We start from the raw sequence: 20,600 nt of genomic DNA on the forward strand, positions 1-20,600 counted from the left end.
ACTATAAGGTTATAGTCACCAAAACCTATAAAAATAGGCACATAGACCAATGGAGCGGAGTAGAGAAACCAAAAATAAACCCAAATACTTAGAGTCAACGGATCTTCGACAAAGCAAACAAAAACAAACTGGGGAAAGAACACCATTTCAACAAATGGTGCTGGGATAACTGGCTATCCACATGTAGGAGAATGGAAACTGCATCCTTATCTCTCACTTTATACAAAATCAACTCAAGATGGTTTAAGAACTTAAACCTAAGACCTGAAAATACAAAAATGATTTTTTTTTTGCTTTTTAAAAAAGTGTTGTTTGTTGTGAAATAGAACATACAAACAAAAATGTATATAGCCAGATTAACAAACTGCATAAAGCAAACATTCATGTAATGCTCATCCAGATGAAGAAAGATAACGTTGCTAGCACCCCAGATAGCACCCACATGTCCCTTCCCAATCACTGCACCCACCCCCTGCTCCGCACTCCAGGAAACCACTAGCTTGACTTTCCAGCAATCACTTGCTTATGTTTATAGTTTTGCCACTTAACTAGAGATACCTAAACACACTATAGCTTTGCCTATATTTTTGAACTTAATATAAGTGAGATCATATATAGTCTTTTGTGCATGGCTTTCTTTCATTGTTTGTGAGAGTGAGACACCTTTCTATTATCTCAAAAAGCTTTCTCCTTCCCTTTCGTAGTCAAACTCCTCCCACCCCTCCCCTAGGCAAGTACTGATCTGCTTTCTGTCACTATACATAAATCTTGGCTTTCATAGAATTTCATATGAATGTAATAATACAGTATGTACTCCTTCCTCCCTGGCTTCTTTTGTTTGTCACAATTTTTTGAGCTCATTAATATTGTTGTATGGAACGGTAGTTTGTTTCCCATGCTGTGCAATATTCCATGTTATGAAGATACTACAACGTGTTTACCCATCCATTAGGCATTTGGATTGCTTCAAGTTTTTTACTATTACAGATGAAGCTGCTATGAACATTTCTGCACAAGTCTCTCTGTGAACATAAATTTTCATTTCTCTTGGCTAATATTTAGTAATGGAATTGCTAGGCTGTATAATTGGTATATGTTAAACTTTATAATAAATTGCCAAAGATTTTTCAAAGTGATTATACAGTTTTGCAGTTCCACAATGCAAAGTTTGAGCTCTATTTGCCCCATATCATTACCAATGCTTGATATTGTGCAGCTTTTTAGTTTTTACCATTCTAGTGGGTATGAAATGGTATCTCTTCATATTCAGTTTGAAATTTTGGTTCTTGATATGATGAGTGATTTGGCATGGAAACCTGGATATTTCAGGTATTACATTATGAGGCTCCGGGTCTCATTTGTACTTTATGTTTAATCTAGTTTATTCTGACACCAATGCAGCAAGACAAGAGGGGAATAAATTTGTATTTCCCTGATAATAAGTGACAGTGAATATACTGTCATGTGCTTGTTGGCCATTCATATATTTTCTTTTGTGAAGTGTCTGTTTTAATAATTTGCCCATTTTTAAGTTGGGTTCCTGGTCTTGTTATTAAATTATAATTGTGATTTGCATATTCTTGATATAAGTCCTTTCTCAGATATATGGTTTGCAAATTTGCCATTTCACTTTTTTGGTGATTCAAAGAGCAAAATTTAATGAAATCCGATGTGTCACTTTTTCTTATATAGCTTATACTTTCTGTGTCCTATAAAGATGTTGCCTTTTCCAAATTTGCAGATGTTTTTCCTATTTTTTCGTATGAAATTTTTATAGTTTTAATTTTTGTGTTTAGATTTATGAACCTTCTCAAGTTAATATTTGTATATGGTATGTAATAAGGGTTGAGGTTCATCTTCTCCATAAGAATATTCAGTTGTGATTACACCAATTTTTTTAAAGTCTGTGCTATCACCCATTAAATCACTTTGGCACCTTTGCTGAAAATCAATTGGTCATACATGTGTGAGGCTATTTCTGGACTTTCTATTTTTTCCCTTGATGTATTTGTCTATTCTTACACCAATACTCTACGTCCCCAATTCTTTAATCTTTATAATGATCCTTTAAGCCAGTCAATGTAACTCCTACAACTTTTCTCTTCTTTTTAAAACATTTTATTTGTAATTTGATATTTTTGTATAGTTCTATGAATTTCAGCATAAGGGTAGATTGGTGTAACTACTACCAGAATCAGGATACAGAACAATTCAATCTAGGGGCAGCCTACGAAGACAGAAGTATTTTAGACAGTAACTGTTCTGTTTTAGCTCAGTGCCACAGGAAAAAAACCCCACAAACTTTGGCCTGACCACACCCACACCAGCAAAAGCTGAGTGGGAAAGCTGGAATTCCATCCTTGCCAGGCTGTAATGAGGCTCCAGTGTCAGAGAAAACTGAGTAGGGAGCTAGGATTTTCATTCCCTCCTCCTCCCATGATGTCATTGGAGATTTTAGGAGAAGCCTGGATTTTTGTCCTTACAAGGCAGTAATGAAGCATTCCATAGACTCCTTGCTGAAATGGTGTCAGAGGAGGCCTACTGGAGATTCAGGGTCACCATGATGTAGTAGTGGTAATGAGGCCACTGCACCCATCTGTGGTGTCAGTGGAGGCAACATGAGGAGCAGTAAAAAGGTACTACTAACTCTTCCATATAGGGAAGTATCACTGAAAGCCTACTAGGGAGCTGAATCTCCCACCCCTGTGTAGCAATAAAAGCAGTATCATCCTGCCTCAGGTGCCAACAGAAGGAATCTGAACTTTTGTTCCCATCTATCCATAAAGAGGTGACACTTCATTCCCTCTTCCCTTGCTTCACTGGTGTCAGAATGAATGATATTAAACAGAAGATATAAATGAGGCCTAAAGTTTCATAACATAATGCCCCAAATGTCCAAGTACCCATACAAAATCACTCATCAAAGAATGAACATTTCAAATGGAATGAAAAAGGCAATTAGTTGATGCCCAACACCAAGATGACAGGGATATTAGAAGGAGCTGACAAAAATCTAATTACCCATTTTAAAAATAATGATAAATCACAAACATATTTGGAACAAATGAAAAAATAAAACATTTTAGCAAAGAAATTGAAGTAGAAAATATCAAGAAAACCCAATTGGGTATTTTAGGGTCAAAAAATACAATAACCAAAATAAAGAGCTCAATAGACGGATTGAACAGGAAAATGAAGGGACAGAGGAATCAGTAAATTTGAAGTTACAATAGATATTACCCAATCTCTGGAAATCCAGAGAAAACAGACTGAAAAGAAATGAGCCAAGTGTGAGAGACCTGTGGGACAGTAACAAAAAAATTAATATTTGTGTCATAGGAGTTACAGTAGGAGAGAAGAAAGAGGGTAGGCCGAAAATGTACCTGAAGAAATAATGGCTGAAAACTCTCCAAATATTGCAAAAGACATAAACCTACAAGAAGATGCACAAACTCCAAACAGTATAAACCTAAAGAAATCCATGGGAAGACATAATTAAACTTCTGAAAACTGTAGACAAGAAAAGCATATTGAAAGCAGAGAGAAATGATAATTAGAATGACGAGATTCCTCACAAGAAATCATGCAAGTCAGAAGGAAGTTGCATATTTTTCACATACTGAAAGAAAAGAACCCAACAACCCAGAATACCCTAATGAACAAAATTCTTCAAGAATGAAAAGAAAATCAAAACATTCACAGAAGAAAAATTTTTTAAAACTTAGAGTTTTTTGTTTGTTTGTTTCGTTTTAAACCAGCAGGCCTACCCTCAAAGAGTGGCTCAAGGAAGTTCTCTAAACAGAAGAGAAATAATAAAGGAAGGAATCTTGGACATTAGCAAGGAAGACGACACAATGAAAAGAGCAAAAATATAGATACATATAGTAGACATTTCCTTCTCTCAAGTTTTTCAAATTATGTTTGATGATTGAAGCAACAATTTTAACACTGATGTGATTCTAAATATATGTGGAAGAAATATTTTAGATAATTACATTATAAATAGGGAGGTTAAGGAGGTTAAGTGGTGTAAAGGGAAGTAAGGTTTCTATACTTCACTCAAACTGGTAAATACTGATACCAGTAAACTGTGATAAAATTATGTATAGATAATATCATACTTAAGCTCTAAAATAGCTATACAAAATGATACGTTCAGTGACATTATTTATGAAGCAAAATAGACATTCAACATTATTAACCATCAGAGGAATGCAAATAAAAATTACACTGAGACATTGCTGCAAATCTGCTAGAATGGCTAAAAAAATTTACAAAACAGTGACAGCAACAAGGCTGGGGAGGATGCGGTACATCTTCCTCATCCTCCCCATCCAACAACTGAATCACTCATACGTTGTTAGTGAGAATGTAAAATGATACGGCCATTCTAAAAAACAGTTTGGTAGTTTCCTAAGAAACTAAACATGAAACTATCGTACAACTTACATCCACACAAAACCTGCACATGAATGCAACTTTATTTGCAATAACCTAAAACTGGAAAGGGTCCAGGTGTCCTTCAATAGGTAAGTGGTTAAACAAACTGCAATACATCCATATCATGAAATACTACTCAGCAATAAAAGGGAAATTATTGATTCACACAATAACATGAATGAATCTCCAGAGAATTAATCTAATTGAAAAATGTGTATCCCATCTATTATTGGCTTTTTTATATGTGCGATTTCATTTATACAAAGTTCTTTAAATGAAAAAATTATAGAATTGAACAGACTGTTAGTTCCCAGGATTAAAGAAGGGGTTGGGGAGAAGGAAAATAGATGTGGCTATAAAAGAAAGGGCAAAATGTGGTATCCTTGTACTAATGGAAGTATTCTGCATCTTGACTGTATCAATGTTACTATCTTGGTTGTGATATTGTACTACGATTTTATAAGATGGTACCATTGAAGGAAACTGGAGAAAAGTGCACTGGATTTCTTTGTATTGCTTCTTACAACTGCATGTGAATCTACAATTACCTTTAAATGTTTAATTTAAAATTTGAGTTATTTGTTGCATGAGATTTTATTGGATATGTGATTTGCAAATATTTTCTCCCAATCTGTAGCTTTCTTTTCACTCTCTTGATAGTGTCTTTTGCAAAGCAAATTTTCAGAATCTTAATGTTCAATTTCCCATTTTTTTCTTTTATGATTGTGCTTTTGGTGCCATGGCTAAGAACTATTTGCTTAACTTAGAGCTGAGGAAGATTTTTGTTTGTTTGTTTTCCTTTAAAAGCTTTGTAGTTTTACATTTATGCCAATGTCTGTACACATTTTCAGATAATCTCTGAAACCTCAGTATGAGGTTTGAGGGTTAGATTGAAGCTTTTTGTTAATTGTTTTGTTTTTGCTTATGGATATCCAATTGCTCCAGCACCATTTGTTGAGACTACTCTTTCTTCATTGAATTGCCTTTGCAACTTTATCAAAAGCCAATTGACAATATTTGTATGGGCTTATTGCATAACTTTGCTTTGTTCCATTGATATATTTATCTATCCATTCATTAATTTCACAGTATTTATTGTAACATTATGGTAAGTCTTGATTTAGGATGACTTTGCCCTTGTTTTTCCAGATTTTAAGGTAGATGCTTAGATCTTGATGTGCAACCATTTTTTCTTTTCTTTTCTTTTTTTTTTTTTGAGACTATGTCTCACTCTGTCGCCAGGCTGGAGTGAAGTGGCACGATCTCGGCTCACTGGAACCTCTACCTCTGGGGTTCAAGCGATTCTCCTGCCTCAGCCTCCCAAGTAGCTGAGACTATATGCACGTGACACCATACCCAGCTAGTTTTTGTATTTTTAGTAGAGACGGGATTTCACCATATTGGCCAGGATGGTCTTGATCTCTTGATCTCATGATCCACCTGTCTTGGCCTCCAAAAGTGCTAGAATTACAGGCGTGAGCTACCGTGCCCAGCCCTTTTTTTCTAATATAAGCATTTAATATTATAAATTTCTCTCTAAGCACTGCTTTAGCTGCATTCCACAAATTTCAATTACATTGACTTTTGAATGCTAAAATAACCTTGAATTCCTGGAAATAGCCCACAGTCATGATATATTATCCTTTTTATCTATTACTGGATTCACTTTGCTCATGTATTGTTTAAGTGTTTTTCCTTGTTTATGAGGAATACTAGTCTAATTTTTTTCCTTTAGGTTGACTTCTTCTAGTTTGGGTATCAGGGTATTACTGACTTTATAAAATAAGGTGAAAATATGTAGGAAAACATCTCTGCCATGTTGTACGGACAACTTTACATGTGTTCACATAGGTCATGTAGGTAAAGCTTAACTGTAGTCTGACCTGAGTCTTGTCAGGATGACCTGTGATTCTCCCTGGAACGAAGAGATAGGAGAAGCCTAGTTGAGAAGCTTCCATGAGGCAGTTTCTCACTAACCTCCCTATCTTATGGGAAACTTCCAAAACACTATTTCTCACCCATCTCTATAGTTTCACTTGAGCATAAGACTTTCCACCTCACCCCTACTTAGTTTACATCTATAGGCTTCTGTGTGAGTGCATAAATTTAGAGGTGGTTCCTCAATAGCAGAGCAATTCATTGTCCATGCTGTCTGTCATCTGGCCACTCTGGTTCATTGTTGTTCTGTGGAGTGAGGGACATGAGGATTTGACACCACTTTGATCTCACTTTTGTTGTCCGTATAAGTAATAAACCATTTGAATCTATTTGGGCTTGTTTTCTCCTTATCAGACAGATATATGGAATTGTGACAATCCAACCTAGCAGCTGCCAGTGTGCTGCTGCCTAGAGATTGCTTGACAGTGGATGTGAGTGCGATCTGGCTGCAACATCTGTCACCCCATTGATCACCAGGGTTGAGATTGCTTGACAGCTTGAGAAGGAAGTGTTCCCCTCTCTTCTTTTTTACTGAAAGTATTTTCCTAGTATGAGTGTTATTTCTTCCCTAAAATTTAATGGAGCTCACCAATGAAGTCATCAAGCCTTGGAATTCACTTTGTGGGAGGGTTATTAATTACAAAGTCCATTTCTTCAGTAGCAATAGCTATTCAGATTATCTATTTTTAAAATAAGATTTGGTCCTTTTTGTCTTTCAAAGAATTTATACATTTTATGTAAGCTATCAAATGTATTGCCATAAAACTGTTCATAGTATGCCCTTGTTACTGTTTTAATGTCTTTAGGATCTGTAGTGGTGTCCCCTCTTCCATTCCTAATGTCAGAATTGTCAGAAATTTGTGGTCTTTGTTTCTTGATCACTCTAGTTAAAGAATTACCTGTTTTACAGATCTTTTCAATGTACTACTCTTGTTTTCACTTTTTTTTTCTGAATTACTTGTCTACTAGTAATACTTTCATTCATGTTTTGTTTGTCGATTTCTGGCTTCTATTTCTGCTGTCTATTATTTCTTTCCTACAATTAACTTTGAGTTTAATTTAGTCTTCTTTTTCTGATTTCTTAAGGTTGATTCTCAGATCACTGATTTTGACTTTCCTTATTTTCTAATAAGGAAATGAGCAAATAATATAAGTAGCTAAATATAAGTAATTAAAGCTATAAATATAGCTAATATAAGTAGTTAAAGCTATAAGTTTCCTTCTAAGGACTTCTTGCTGCATCCCTCAAATTGTGATATGTTGTATTTTCATTATCATTCAGTGCAAAAATATTTTTAATTTCCTTTGTGATTTTTTCTTTGACCTCAGATTATTTAGAAACATGTTTCATTTCCAAATACTTGGGTTATTTCTAGATATTTTATTGTTAGTGATTTCTGATTCATTTTCATCATGGATAGAGAATATATTCTTTAAGATTTCTTTTGAAATCTGTAGATGGTTTTTTGTCTCCACATATGTTCTCTTTTTGTGAATGTTTCATGTACACTTGAAAAAATTTGTTTATTCTGCCATTGTTGGTTATAGTGTCATACAAATGTCAACTAGGTTAAGTTGTCTAATACTATTTAGATACTGTATATGATTAATAATTTTTTAGTTGCTCTATTATTATTGAGAAAAGAGGTCTTAAATTTTCAACTATGATTCTGGATTTGTCTCTTTCTTCATTATTTCTGTCGCACTTTGCTTCATGTATTTCAAAAATCTGTAATTAGATACATATACCTTTATAATTGTTGTGTATTCCTGATATAGCAATCCTTTTGCCTTTATGAAATATTCTTATTTGTCTTTCACCATACTCTTTTCCTGAAGTCTATTTTATCTGATGTAAATAGCTATGCCAGCTTTCTTATGATTACTGTTCCTATGGTATTTCTTTTTCCTATTATTTCCAATTTGTGTCTCTATATTTAAAGTGTACATTATACATAGCATATTGTTGAATCTTCTCTTTTAATCTGATCTGACAATTTCTGTCTTTTAATTGAAGTGTTCATTTATACTTAATATCAGAATTGACATTATTATATTTAGGTCTACCATCTCAGTATTTGTTTTTGACTTATTTTATCTGTTGTTTGTTCCCCTGTCTATTTGTTCTTTACCTACTTCTTTTTGGTGCATTTTTTTTTAGTATTTTATCTCCTATATATATCACCTTTTATAATATTTAGTTGTTTCTTTGGGGCTAAGAATATGCATCTTCAGCTTATTAATGTCTATTTAGAGTCAGTATTTTACTACTTCACACCTGACACTTTGCACTTTCTACTTCACACTTGCTAATTCTCACTTTATATGTGGCACTTCTCACTTTATTAGTACACCATGTAGTAGTAGTAGTAATAATAATAATAGAGTATAATATTATTACACCATGTAGTAATAATAAAGTGAGAAGTGCCACATATAAAGTGAGAATTATAAGTTTTTTGTAGAATTATAAATCTTATAAAAGTACAGTTACATTTACCAGCCACACTGTGTGCTTTATGCTATTTTTATCATATTATTTAATTCTATATATGTCACAAATCTTATTTTATAAACCATATATTATTTTTCTGTAATCAGTTTTAAGGGTATCATGAAAAGTAATCTTTAGAAAACCAAGTTACTTCATTGTTACCTACTTATTTACCATTTACATTCTTTTAACTTCCTCTTGTCCTAAGTTTCTAAATGTGGTACCATTTCCCTTTTAGTAGTGTAAGGCTACTGGCAATGAATTCTCTTATCATTTGTTTATCTGAAAATGCCTTTATTTCACCCTTGTTCTTGCAGGCTATTTTTATGGATATAGAATTCTGGGTTGACAGGGTGATTATTTGTTTTTGTTTTGGCAGCACTTTAAAGATGTCTAATTCCACTGTCTACCTGCTTGCATTACTTCTGATGAGAAGCCAGCCACCTTGTGCATCATTATTCCTGTGTATGTAATGTATTTCTTTCTTCTGGCTTTTTTCAAGATTTTCTGTTATTTTTGGTTTTCAGTTATTTGACTATTATGTGGCTAGGTATTGTTTTTGTTGTATTTATTCTGGTTGAGATTCACTGGGCTCCTTGGTTTTGTAAGTCAAAGTTTTCATCAAACTTGGAAAAAAATTAGAACCATTATTTCATACAATATTCTTCTGCCTCATCCTCACTGTTTTCTCCTTCCAAGACTAGATAATTACATACATAATGCACTATTTGATGTCCCACAGGGCCCTGATGTTTTGTTCAGTTATTTTTTCTGTTCTTCACATTTGATAAATTCTATTAATTTATGTTCAAGGTTACTAAGTCTATCTTCTGCCTTCTCAAGTTGCTATTAAATCCATCCAGTGAATTATTCATTTCAGTTATTGTTTTCAGTTCTAGAGTTTCACTTGGTTTTGAGGGGGTACTTTCTACTTCTCTGCTTAGATTCCCAATCTGTTCACTCATCAATAACATATTTGCCTTTAATTCCTAGAATGCATTTTTCATAGTTGCTTTAAAGTCTTTGCTAAAACCAACATCTGGATCATCTCAGGGTTTATTTCAATGGACTATGTCTCAATTTTGTGGTTTTTAATTTTCAGCAATATTTTATTATATACTTGACATCACAGATGACATCTTGCCTTGCCTGTTTATAGCCAAGACTCAGACATAGACTTGCAGGAGACCCCACATGGATGCTTATATATTGAATTGTATTTTCCCAAAATTCATGTGTTGAATTTTTAATCCCCAATACTTCAAAATGGTTTCTTATTTGGAAATAAGATCTTTATAGAATTAATCAAATTAAACTAAGGTTATTAGGATGGGCCCTGGTCCAGTATAATTGGAAGAATTTGGGGCACAAAGACAGGCATCAAGGGAAGGCAGTATAAAAAGATATAAGGAGAAGATGGCCAACTATAAGCCAAGAAAAGAGGCCTGGAACAGATCCTTTGTCACAGCTCTCAGGAAGAACCAACCGTGTCAACACCCTGATTTTGAATTTTTAGTCTCCAGGTTTGTGAGAGCATAAATTTCAGTTGTCGCAGCCACCCAGTTTTTGGTAGTTTGTTATGGCATCCTTAGCAAACTAAAACATGGACTTTTGGTGCTTCCTCCCATTTGTAGTTCTCCTGTCTCCAGGACCATATCCCAAAGATCACAACCATTTTTGCTTTCCTAAACTCTGATCTCTGCCTCTTAACCTCAGTAGTAACATTATGCACTGCTTGGATTCCAGCTCACTTCACTGCACTTGGGAAATTTTCCCCATGCAGAGAACTGGAGCAACTGTGGTTTTCATCCCTTGCTCTCAGGGATTGGGAGTCTTGTGTTATCTGTTGCCTAAAGCCTAGTGTCTAATTTCTAATGCCTGAAAGCCAATGCCTTGTATATTTTGACTAGTTTTATGGTTGTTTACTGTTGGGGGGGCTCCTCTGGCATCTGTTAATCCATTATTTCTGGAAGTGGAAGTTCGCCACATTTTTTCCTCTATAACCCCATAAATTTCTTCTACTACTGTTGTCTCATTTCAAAATAATCTCAAATGTTATGTAATTTCATTCTAACTGCTTTTGATATTTTCTCTTTTATTTCAGCAGTTTTACTGCAATGTGCCTCTCAGTGTGATTTTCTCTGAATTCATCCTTGTTGAGGTTTGCAGACTTCTTGAATCTGTGGTTTGATATCTTTTATCACTATAAAAGTCCTTAACCATTAGCTCTCAAAATATTTCTTCTGCTCCTGTTTTCTCTTTCTCTTACTCTTTTCTCCTCCTATGCCAATTACACATTGATTAGATATTCTCATTATATGCTCTGTGCCCCTTACTCTCTCTTCCATGTTTCTTGTTTGTTTATCTTTGCATATTCTGGCTGTTTTCTTCTGACCTGTTTTTTGCAGCTTACTTATTCTTTCTTTGACTATATTATATATTGTTATACCTATCTAGTGAGTTTATTATTTTGGTTATTGTATTTTTCTGTTGTGAAATTTCCATTTGATTCTAATTTTTATTTTCTATTATCTTTGACCAAGGAGGCCCCAGATGTTGTTGCACTCTCTTTTCTGATTCTGTGTTCTTTTCTGTCTTGCTCCCATAATCCTTTTATTTTCATATCTTTGACATTCTAGAGAGACTGTTTTTTAATGTTTTGACTGAAATTTTCATCTCTTTTTAATGGGAAGACTAATCCCTCATTATCAAAAGTGGAAGCTTCAACTTTTCAACTGGATTTTCCCATCATGGTCAGGCAACATCTAGGCTCTAGTACAGCCCTCATCACATTTCTTTTTCATTCTTCATTTATCACTATAACAGGAACTCTTTAAGTAAAGAAACAGAGTCCAATTTATTTCTGCATCCTCAGCATGTAGCACAGTATGTGGCTTACAACAGATACTCAGGAAATGCTTTTAGAATAAATGGAATACTTAGGCTGTGCTTCTTAGGAGAGAGAAGACTTAGGTTGAACCTCAAAGGATGGTTGGGCTGTGCAGAGAATAGAGAAAGATATATTCCAGAATCTCAACAAGGATTTATAGGTCCTTTCAGAGTCCTAGTTGTAAGCAACAGAAACTAACTGTCAATTACTAAAGCAGAAATAAAAGGGTTTCTAGGAAGGATAGTGGGTAGGTCACAGAATTGCTGGGAGGCTTGAGAATCAGGTTTGGTTGCCATATGACCAGATTTACAGACATAATCATATCACGGAATTAATCTGATAAGAACAGCTCTGTTACACCACTGAGCAGTAGACCCTTGTTACACCACTGAGCAGTAGACCCTCTAACTTGTTCACCAACATTGCTACTGCTGGCCTCTGGTTCCCCTGGTATAGTTGCTCCAGGACATGAGATTCTATGGCATATTCCCTACTGACTCTGCTTTTCTTCATCATTAGCACTGACTCAAAACTGAATTTCCTGAGCCTCAGCCATGTACTATCCTCTAGCTTCAAATAGAAACCGGGAAAGTGAGTAACTGGTGTTTCTTCAGCTTTCTCAAACCTGGAAGAAGAGTGAAGATGCTGGGCAGTCAAAAAAGGGATAGATATCCACCATAAGCCTAAAGCAGGATTGTGTGGCATTGGTGCAGCTGGCTCATATATGCCTACCTGTCTGGCAGGAAAGAGCTGACACAGGATTAGAGGGGTGCAAACACTCACACCCATGCCCCCCGAGGCTGTGCCCTAAGATTTCTTGTCTTGTGGTGTGGGACTCTTGAGAAGAAGTTGTCCATTTTGAGTTTTTTCTCCACTTACGTCTCTCACCACATCTCCTACCCATCTGAAGGTTTTATGTACCTCTTGGGACCAATAAACCGGTTTGCCACAGACTTCATGCACAGCTGCTTGCCTACAACATGGATCCAAGCCCATTTCCTTGCTCTTGTGCCTTTGAGCACATGCAGTGGCCTCCTAGAACTTCTCTCCAGTATCAATGTCTAAACTCAGGAGCTTCTCTTGTTTATGAGTGTCAAGTCCCAGCCCTACAAGCAGAGCAGTTGTCTTTTATGAAGCTTTGGAAGGCTTCAGGGCAGGACACACAGTTAGAAGTCCTCTGCCCCTTCTATAGTAAGTGATTTCAGCCAACGCTGGGGCTTTGGTGTTTACTGTGATGTTTATGTTGTTATTTGATTTCTTGGCATTCAAAATCCTCATTAATATACATTTGTGCCTCCCTGTGGAAATAAAGGAGCATGTTCTCTGTGTATGTGCTCACATTTCTTTATTTAGCCTGGCACCTGCCTTCTTCCCCAGCATCTGTGCTGTTCCCTTGCAAATATTCAAAGCTTATAATTCTTAGAGAAAATGATTTCTCTCTAGGAAGATTTTTATCTTTCTCCTGAACTATCCTTAAGGGCTAAGCTCTTGTGTCACAGGCAGGTAAGCTGCATCACCCACTCCAGCAGGTGGGGCCACTGCACTATAGGCCCCTCTGAGCAGAGATAGGCATCCCAGTCCAGTGACTGCTGCTTCTGTGGACCCTCTTAGGTCAAGCCCCAAAAGTTTCCAAGGATGACTCACATACAAAAATTTGTCACCTGTACTGGACAGTATGGTGGTTTATGCCAGTTGGGCTCCAGGCCAGCTCTGAGCAAGAGGGAAGGTGTCATTGGAATATTTATGAGTGGCTGCTGCTCACGAGACTTCAAGAGAGCTGGCCCTCGGGTTTTAGGAGCTAAAGGGAAGGAATGAGCCTATCTCTAAATAGCTCTCAGGAGCTGGGCCCTGAGCCAGGGAACTTCCTGGATGGATTACTGGACTACAATCTGGATGATGGGCATTTGGGGCCATTCCTCATAAGCATCCACTGGGGTTTGGTAGCATACTGTCAGCCTGGTCACTTGTTCACATCTTTATCTCTGGAGGTTACACAGAGGAGACAGTATTGGGTGATTATGTCACGCCAGGCTAGAGTCAGCCAGACCTGTAATTACATCCCAGCTTCACCACTTCTGCACTTTCTGACTTTGGGCAGGTTTCGTTCCTTATCTCAGTCTCTTATCTCCTCATATAGAAAACAGAAGGGTTCAATGAGAATATACTTCACACACCTAGGGCAGTTCCTGGCTTAAAGTAGGTGCTTAATAATCAAGCTCTATTGTTACAAAAATAACACCGAACTTGAGGACTCAATTTGAGTCCCAACACTGGCCCAACTACCTCAGTGCTGACAGGCAAGTCACTCCCCTTTCTTTGCCTCAGTGGTCAAATTGGATAACATTCTATGCCCTGCTTCCCTCCTTAGCACTTGGCGAGTTGCAATTGGCTAAAGAACATGAAAGAGCTTTGCTTCCTGTCAAATGCTGCCCAGTGGGAGAGAGGATTGTTCAAACTTAAGTTGGGAAGACAATTGGAGTCAGTGAAAAGAAAGATGGAGTCATAATGAACCAAGGTGGCAAAAATGGTCACAACTCAAGTAGGCAGAATGCCATAATGCTGGCTGGGAAGACACTAAGGGAGAAGTGCTAAGAAGTCCACTTGCTTTTTTCCTAAGCAATACTATCCTCTCCAAGCAAGTACACATGACCTCTGCACCCACAGCCAAACACAGAAATATTCACACACTGGGCAGAGAGGAAATGACATTGCCCCTTGCCTTCTAGTTGTGTAGCCTCAGACAAAGAATTTCACCTTATAGCATCATCCAAACTCAGGATGATACCACTTACCACTCTGTGTTAATGGAGGTTTATGCAATATTGTAAATGTGGAGGTGTTTTTGAGTCTATAGTATACTGTACAAAGGAGGGGTAATTTTTACTATGTATCTTTGTATCAGCATAAAATATAAATGGGAATTTGATTTAGACCCAGCTAATGTTTTGCACACATGCAACCCCTGCTGTGCCCTGCTTCTCCAGGAATGTGTCTCCCCTGTGTTGCAGGCCTGGAAAAGGGATTTTTGTACATAAATGTGTGTGTGTCTGTGTGTGTGTGTGTGTATGTGTGTGTGTGTGTGTGTGTTAGTACACTGGGGCTCTTGTAACAAACTACAACAAACTGAGTGGTGACTTAAATAACAGAAATGTATTATCTCACACTTCTGGGGCTAGGAGTCCAAGATCAAGGAGTTGGTAAGGGTGATTTCTTCTGAGGGCTGTGAGGGATAACCTGTTCCATGCATCTCTTCTATCTTTTGGTTTCCCAACCATCCTTGGCATTCCTTGTCTTATAGAAGCATAACCCTGATCTCTGCCTTCATCTTCACATGACATTCTCTCCGGTGTGTCTCTATGTTCAAATTTCTCCTTCTTATAAGAACACTGGTTGTATTGGATTAGGGACCACACCACTCCAGTATGGCCTCATCTTAGTACATAGTCAATGAACCTATCTCCAAACAAAGTCATATTCTGAGGAATTGGAGTTTAGGACATCAACATAAAGATTTGATAGAGGGTGGATGCAATTCAACCCATCACAGCTTGTATTGATGGAGCACAATTTTTTCTTTTTTTTTTTTGAGATAGAGTCTCACTCTGTCGCCCAGGCTGAAATCCAGTGGCATGATCTCAGCTCACTGCAACCTTCGCCTCCCAGGTTCAAGTGATTCTCCTGCCTCAGCCTCCTGAATAGCTGGGACTACAGGTGCACACCACCACACCCAGCTAATTTTTTGTATTTTTAGTAGAGATGGGGTTTCACCATGTTAGTCAGGTTGGTCTTGATCTCCTGACCTCGTGATCCACCCACCTCAGACTGACGGAGCACTATTTTTAAAGGACACCCAAGTTTCTGCTTTCCAAGCTATCAGGGCTTCTCCACTTTCTCAACTCTTGAGGATTTTTTTTTAGCCCTTGTGTCCTAGCCCTGGTACAGACGAATGAAACTTTGGCTCTATCCAGGGTCTAGGTGGCTGATGACAGAGGCATGTGGAGGGCCAGAGAAATGCTAAGCCTTATAGCCCTGCACACTTGTCTGCCCGCAGGAGGATGGAGCTCCTGGCATTCTCTGGAACTGACTCCATTCTGTTTTCTGCTGATGCCAGTAACCACCCCTGCCACCTCCACTCACTGTGCTGCCGTGGCCCAACTGTCTCCTGAAGGAACACTTTCCAGCTCCTTGGCTGTAGCCCTGCTGGACCTGACCATTACATGCTTGCCCCAAACAGTGTTCCTGCTGGCGTGCGGGTATGACTCAACTGCCTGTGAACTCGCTAGGGTAGGCCTGAGTCTAAATGCCCTCTGCTACTGTCCCTGGTCACTTCTTGATCCAGAAACTTCCCTATTAATTTTGCTAGTCAGAATCTGGCCCCATTGTTCCTGTGCTCTGGCTTCCAAGAAGCTCAGAGCCAAGTATATTTTGATCCCAGTGATCTCACCCCCAGGTCTTAGTGAAATGACCTTTCTCCTTTTTCTGAGTGTTTCTGACTCTCTTATAGGTTTAGTTCCACTGCCCCTTTTCTTCTGTTTTTACTATAAGCTACCTCAAATCTTTAGAGAGATATGTATATGTATGATAATTATTATTATTATTTTTTTTAACTGCAGCTTGGGTTGACAAAAGAGGTTTCCTTGAGCTTATTTATAAGTGAGGTTGGTGAGCAAATAGGAGGGATCTTCAGGAGATTTGGTCAGTGTGGTGTAAAGGGCCCCAGGCATGGAGCGTAGAGGTCTGGGATTGATTCCTGCCTCTAACACTGACTAGTTCTATAAAATCAAGACAATCTCCCCAAGCCTCAGTTTTCTGATCTGTCAAATGAGCTAATAATCTCTTCAGGAAGCACTTATGGGTTCTGATAAAATTTTTAAAAATGATATCCAATACTTTTATAGAGCATGCTGTATGCCAGTCATGGTTTTAAACATGTTCTATGTATTATTTCATCAAATCTGCCCAAAAAACCCATTTTGCAGAAGTGGGAACTGGTGCTCAGGGAGATTAAGAGACTTGCCTCAGGTCACAAAAGTCAGTTTCCAGCTCCAGGAGTCTGATTCCTGATTACCTGTTCTTATCCACTGTGCATCCTGCCTCCCACAGTGCATGTGAAAATTCAAGTGATGGGGAAATGTTTTGCAAATATAAGGTACAATACAAATGCATAAATGGTGTTGCCTGTATCTTCATTTTTTCTGGGACTCAACTTCCCCATTTCCATCCCCAGAATGTAGAGGTTGGCCTCTAGGTCCCTTAGCTCTGGTTCCTCTCTGACAAGCTCTCAGTCTGTGTTTATCTTATGAAATATGCAAAACCAGATACAAAAATGTGTTTATTATACTTTTAAAATGATCATATTTGTTACCAGGGTAAAGTGATACTCATGTTAAAAGTTGGCATCCTGTTTGTAATTTTGGCTGCATGATTTGGTCACGAGACAAAAATCACAAAATAGCTTGGCACCAAGTAGAACCTTCTAGATTTGTGTGAGGCCCATTCCCCAGCAACCAATCAAAAGTCTTGGCTATCCCAGCCCATAAAAGCATGTGTTGCTACCAAAGAATAGGAATGTATGCCCTCTGGGCATTCATGTCAAGCCTCCCGAGGATACCAGCTCCTGCAGGCTTATTTTAGGAGGCCAGTGCCGACCTCCACACTGCACCCAGGCAGAAGTATGCAGGGAAAGACAATTCCCTGGAAGGGCCTGTCTTTAGCTATCCAAAGGGAGTCCCTGGGAGGAGTGCTCATTTCTAAAAAAGTTGGCCTATTTTTTGGAAGGCAATGAGGTTAAAGGCCTTTGGGTTCATCCTCAGTGTCCTCTAGAGCCACAAGCACTGCCAGGCTTCCTGGCTCCCAGCCCTCTCCACCACATAAGCTGAGACCTTTTCAGCTTCACCTATAGGCTACTCCATGCACACTTGCCAAGGCTTGCAAACCCATCCTAAATCACTTACTTATGGGATTTAGATTGTTGTCAGATGGGGTCCCAGTCATGGGGCACTAGGGCAGGCCATCAGCCTGCCAGTCAGGAAGTGGAAACCTAGTAGCCAGAGGTTTGGGTGCTCAGCAATAACAGGGAGCCTCAGATGGGACATGGGTCAGGAAGGGAGGCAGAGTCCAGGCCTGGGACCCAATTCTTAAATGTCTTCCTTGCTCCCCTGATTACTTGCCTGCCTCTGGGCTCTCTCTCTCTAGTGCCAGTCTCAGTTGGCTGGAATCACTTCTGCCTGTTCCTATCCCTGTGCTTCTGAGGAATGGGTACCTACAGCTGTCTCCCCGCAAGGTAGAGTCTCTGTAAAGACACCATGGGAAATAGGGCTACAGAAAGCATTCCGTTTGCCCCCAGGGTACCAGGCCAACACCTGTACAAGAGCCAGATGCCAGTGGCCCCTTTTGACTTTAGGTGCTTGGAAAGACTGCTCAGTCAGCATTTTCAAACAAGAAACCTTGCAGTAGAAGTGAGAGCTACAAGGCAGTTTCCCTCAGTGCTTCTTAGGTGTGAGCAGTGAGTGAACAAGCAGCTCACTGGTGCTTTTCTACTGTGTCAATGCCCTCCTCAGCTGACCACACTGCCACAAAAGCAGCCTCTATTGGGCTCCTCTTCCCTGGGAGTTTTGTAGGGCCATGAATTCCCAGGGCTTCTTCCCAAGCAGCCTGGCAGAATAAGCCATTCAAACCTCTTTCTGATTTTCCACTGTCCATATTGTTCCAGCACAACTCACACTATGTTACTCCCTTGCTCAAATTGTTCCATGGCTCCCCACAGCATAGAGGCTATATTCCAAAGTCAGATGCAACTTTCCAGGCTCTCTGTGATCTGCGTGCAGCTTAGGTGCCCAGCCTCTGCTCTCAGTATATATTCTGCTCCCCCTTCCTACTTGAGACTCCTTGATGATATTCTCTACTTCTCTCTGCTGTGCCCTGGCCCAGACTGCCCTTTTCTTCCCAGCCCCATGACCATCTGGGGCAGTGTACCTTTCTTTTACAGTTATAGGAAACTCTAGTTTGTATTAAAGCCCTAATATATCAAAGTATGGACTAGATGCCTTTTGCATAACTTTTCATTTAGCCATTTCCCTGTGTCAGTCCTATAATAGAGGGATATTATTATTATTCCATTTCCCGGCTGAAGAAACTGAGGTACACCTACAGCCAATGCATGGCAGATCTGGGTATCTGTACTTAGATCTGTCTGACTCTTGATTCCTTCTTTCTTCTACTTGGTCTCACTTCTGTTTCTTAGAGCCCACCTCCAAACCTCCCTTTGGAACAATGGTCCCTTTTCCTTCTCCCACTACCAAACTAGGCTCAAATTCCCTGGACACCAGCATTCCTGGCCTCTCTCTTGTTTCCACATTCACTCCCCAGTACCTAGCCCAGGCTTTGCATGATCTAAGCCAACGTTAGGCAGGTGGGAGTTAGGGGTCTACCTCAGCTGGCCTGGGTGCTGGGAAGGGGTGGAAACAGGCAGGGCCTATCTTAGTCACCTGCCTCCCCTTCCTGAGTGGGAACAGAGGTATTTGCTTTGATGCCAGTGGTCTAGGCAGCAGAGACTGGGCTCCATGGGTAGCCATTTCATACTTTCTGTGTGTCACAAGCAGGCGGTCAGTACATCCTGCAGGAGTTGCTGGAATTTTAGAGATTCAGAGGCCTTCTCTGTGACCCTATCATCTGATATCACTAGTGAGCTCTTCCCAAGGGAATTAGAGTTATTGGCCTCCTCTTTGAGACCCAGGGCTGGATTACAGGAGGCCTAAAGCCTGTTACCCCTCTTCTCTTCCCTGCCCTTGTTTCCATGCACAGATCCCCCTCCCAGGCAAGAAGCAAGGCTTCCCCAGCCATACTGTAAGAGGTGATAGGGATTGTAGCTGAAGATCACCAAAGACTGAATCTGAGAGCAATGCCATGCCATCAGGTCCTAGGGCTGGGCTCCAAGTACCTGTTGCAGCCTGCCAGTCAGTCACAAGTATGCATCACACTCACTGGGCTCCCAAGCACCCAAAAAAGAGATGCTTGGCAAGGTTAGTCTGTGACTTTTGCTCAACCTATGAAAATGGAACTGTGCTTAGGGTTTGACTAAATTTTTAGGAAGGAAAAGCAACCCAGAAACATTTCAAAAAGGAAGTATCCATTTCGGGATCTGAGATGTCATGGGGTGCATGGTAGAGGTGGGCAAATTCCAAGAGGTTGATTCTGGGATTATATAGACCTGCAAACTCCCACTGTGGTAGCCACTAGCTAACTCTGGCTATTTTGACATAAATTAAAATTAAATACAATTACAAATCCAGTTCCTCAGTTGCACTACCCATCATATTTCAAGTGCTCCATGGCACATGGCTAGTGCCTACTATATTGGCCAACACAGATCTGAAACATTTTCATCATCAGAAAAAGTTTCATCAGAGAGCACTGTCTTAGACTGCTCAGGCCAGAAAGAGTGGATGTGGCTGAACTCCTGCTATAAATATGCTTCCATATCCTTCCCACACCTCCTGATTCTGCACAGGTCACTCTTCTCTTTCAAGTGCCATCTGTGTGTGAGTGTGGCAATACCCACCACCGTCCCCACCCATGCATGTGCTTCTTGCATGGTCCAACTTTCTTGCCCATCTTGTCTTGCTCTGGAGTTTATCTTCAACTTTCACTGCAGCTTAGAGGTAAGAAACTTTACTAGAGAAGAATTTACACAAACTAAGAGCATAATTGGAGCCTCTTTTTGGATACTGCTTCTGACAGTGGTTATACAAAAGTTAGGGGGAGTGAACTGCTCATGACTGAGAACCAAATCGAAATATGATTGATACTTCAGAGACTACAAAAGGATTCTCCATGTCC

General features: G+C 39.1%; 1 protein-coding gene across 30 annotated transcripts in view; it reads left to right on the forward strand.

Moving 5' to 3' along the window:
- Window positions 1-20,600, forward strand: part of MAMLD1 (mastermind like domain containing 1) — a 566,578-nt gene that overhangs the window by 194,801 nt on the left and 351,177 nt on the right. For 5 of the 30 annotated variants that reach the window (XM_078364336.1, XM_078364338.1, XM_078364337.1 and 2 more), the window contains one exon: window positions 9,252-9,337. The exons of the other annotated variants lie outside the window; for them this stretch is intronic. The gene's annotated coding sequence lies outside the window, so the exon portion shown is untranslated. The remainder of the gene's footprint in view (window positions 1-9,251; window positions 9,338-20,600) is intronic. 30 annotated transcript variants of the gene reach the window in all.

The sequence above is a fragment of the Callithrix jacchus genome, chromosome X (assembly GCF_049354715.1).
Source record: "Callithrix jacchus isolate 240 chromosome X, calJac240_pri, whole genome shotgun sequence".
Classification (NCBI taxonomy): Eukaryota; Metazoa; Chordata; class Mammalia; order Primates; family Cebidae; genus Callithrix; species Callithrix jacchus.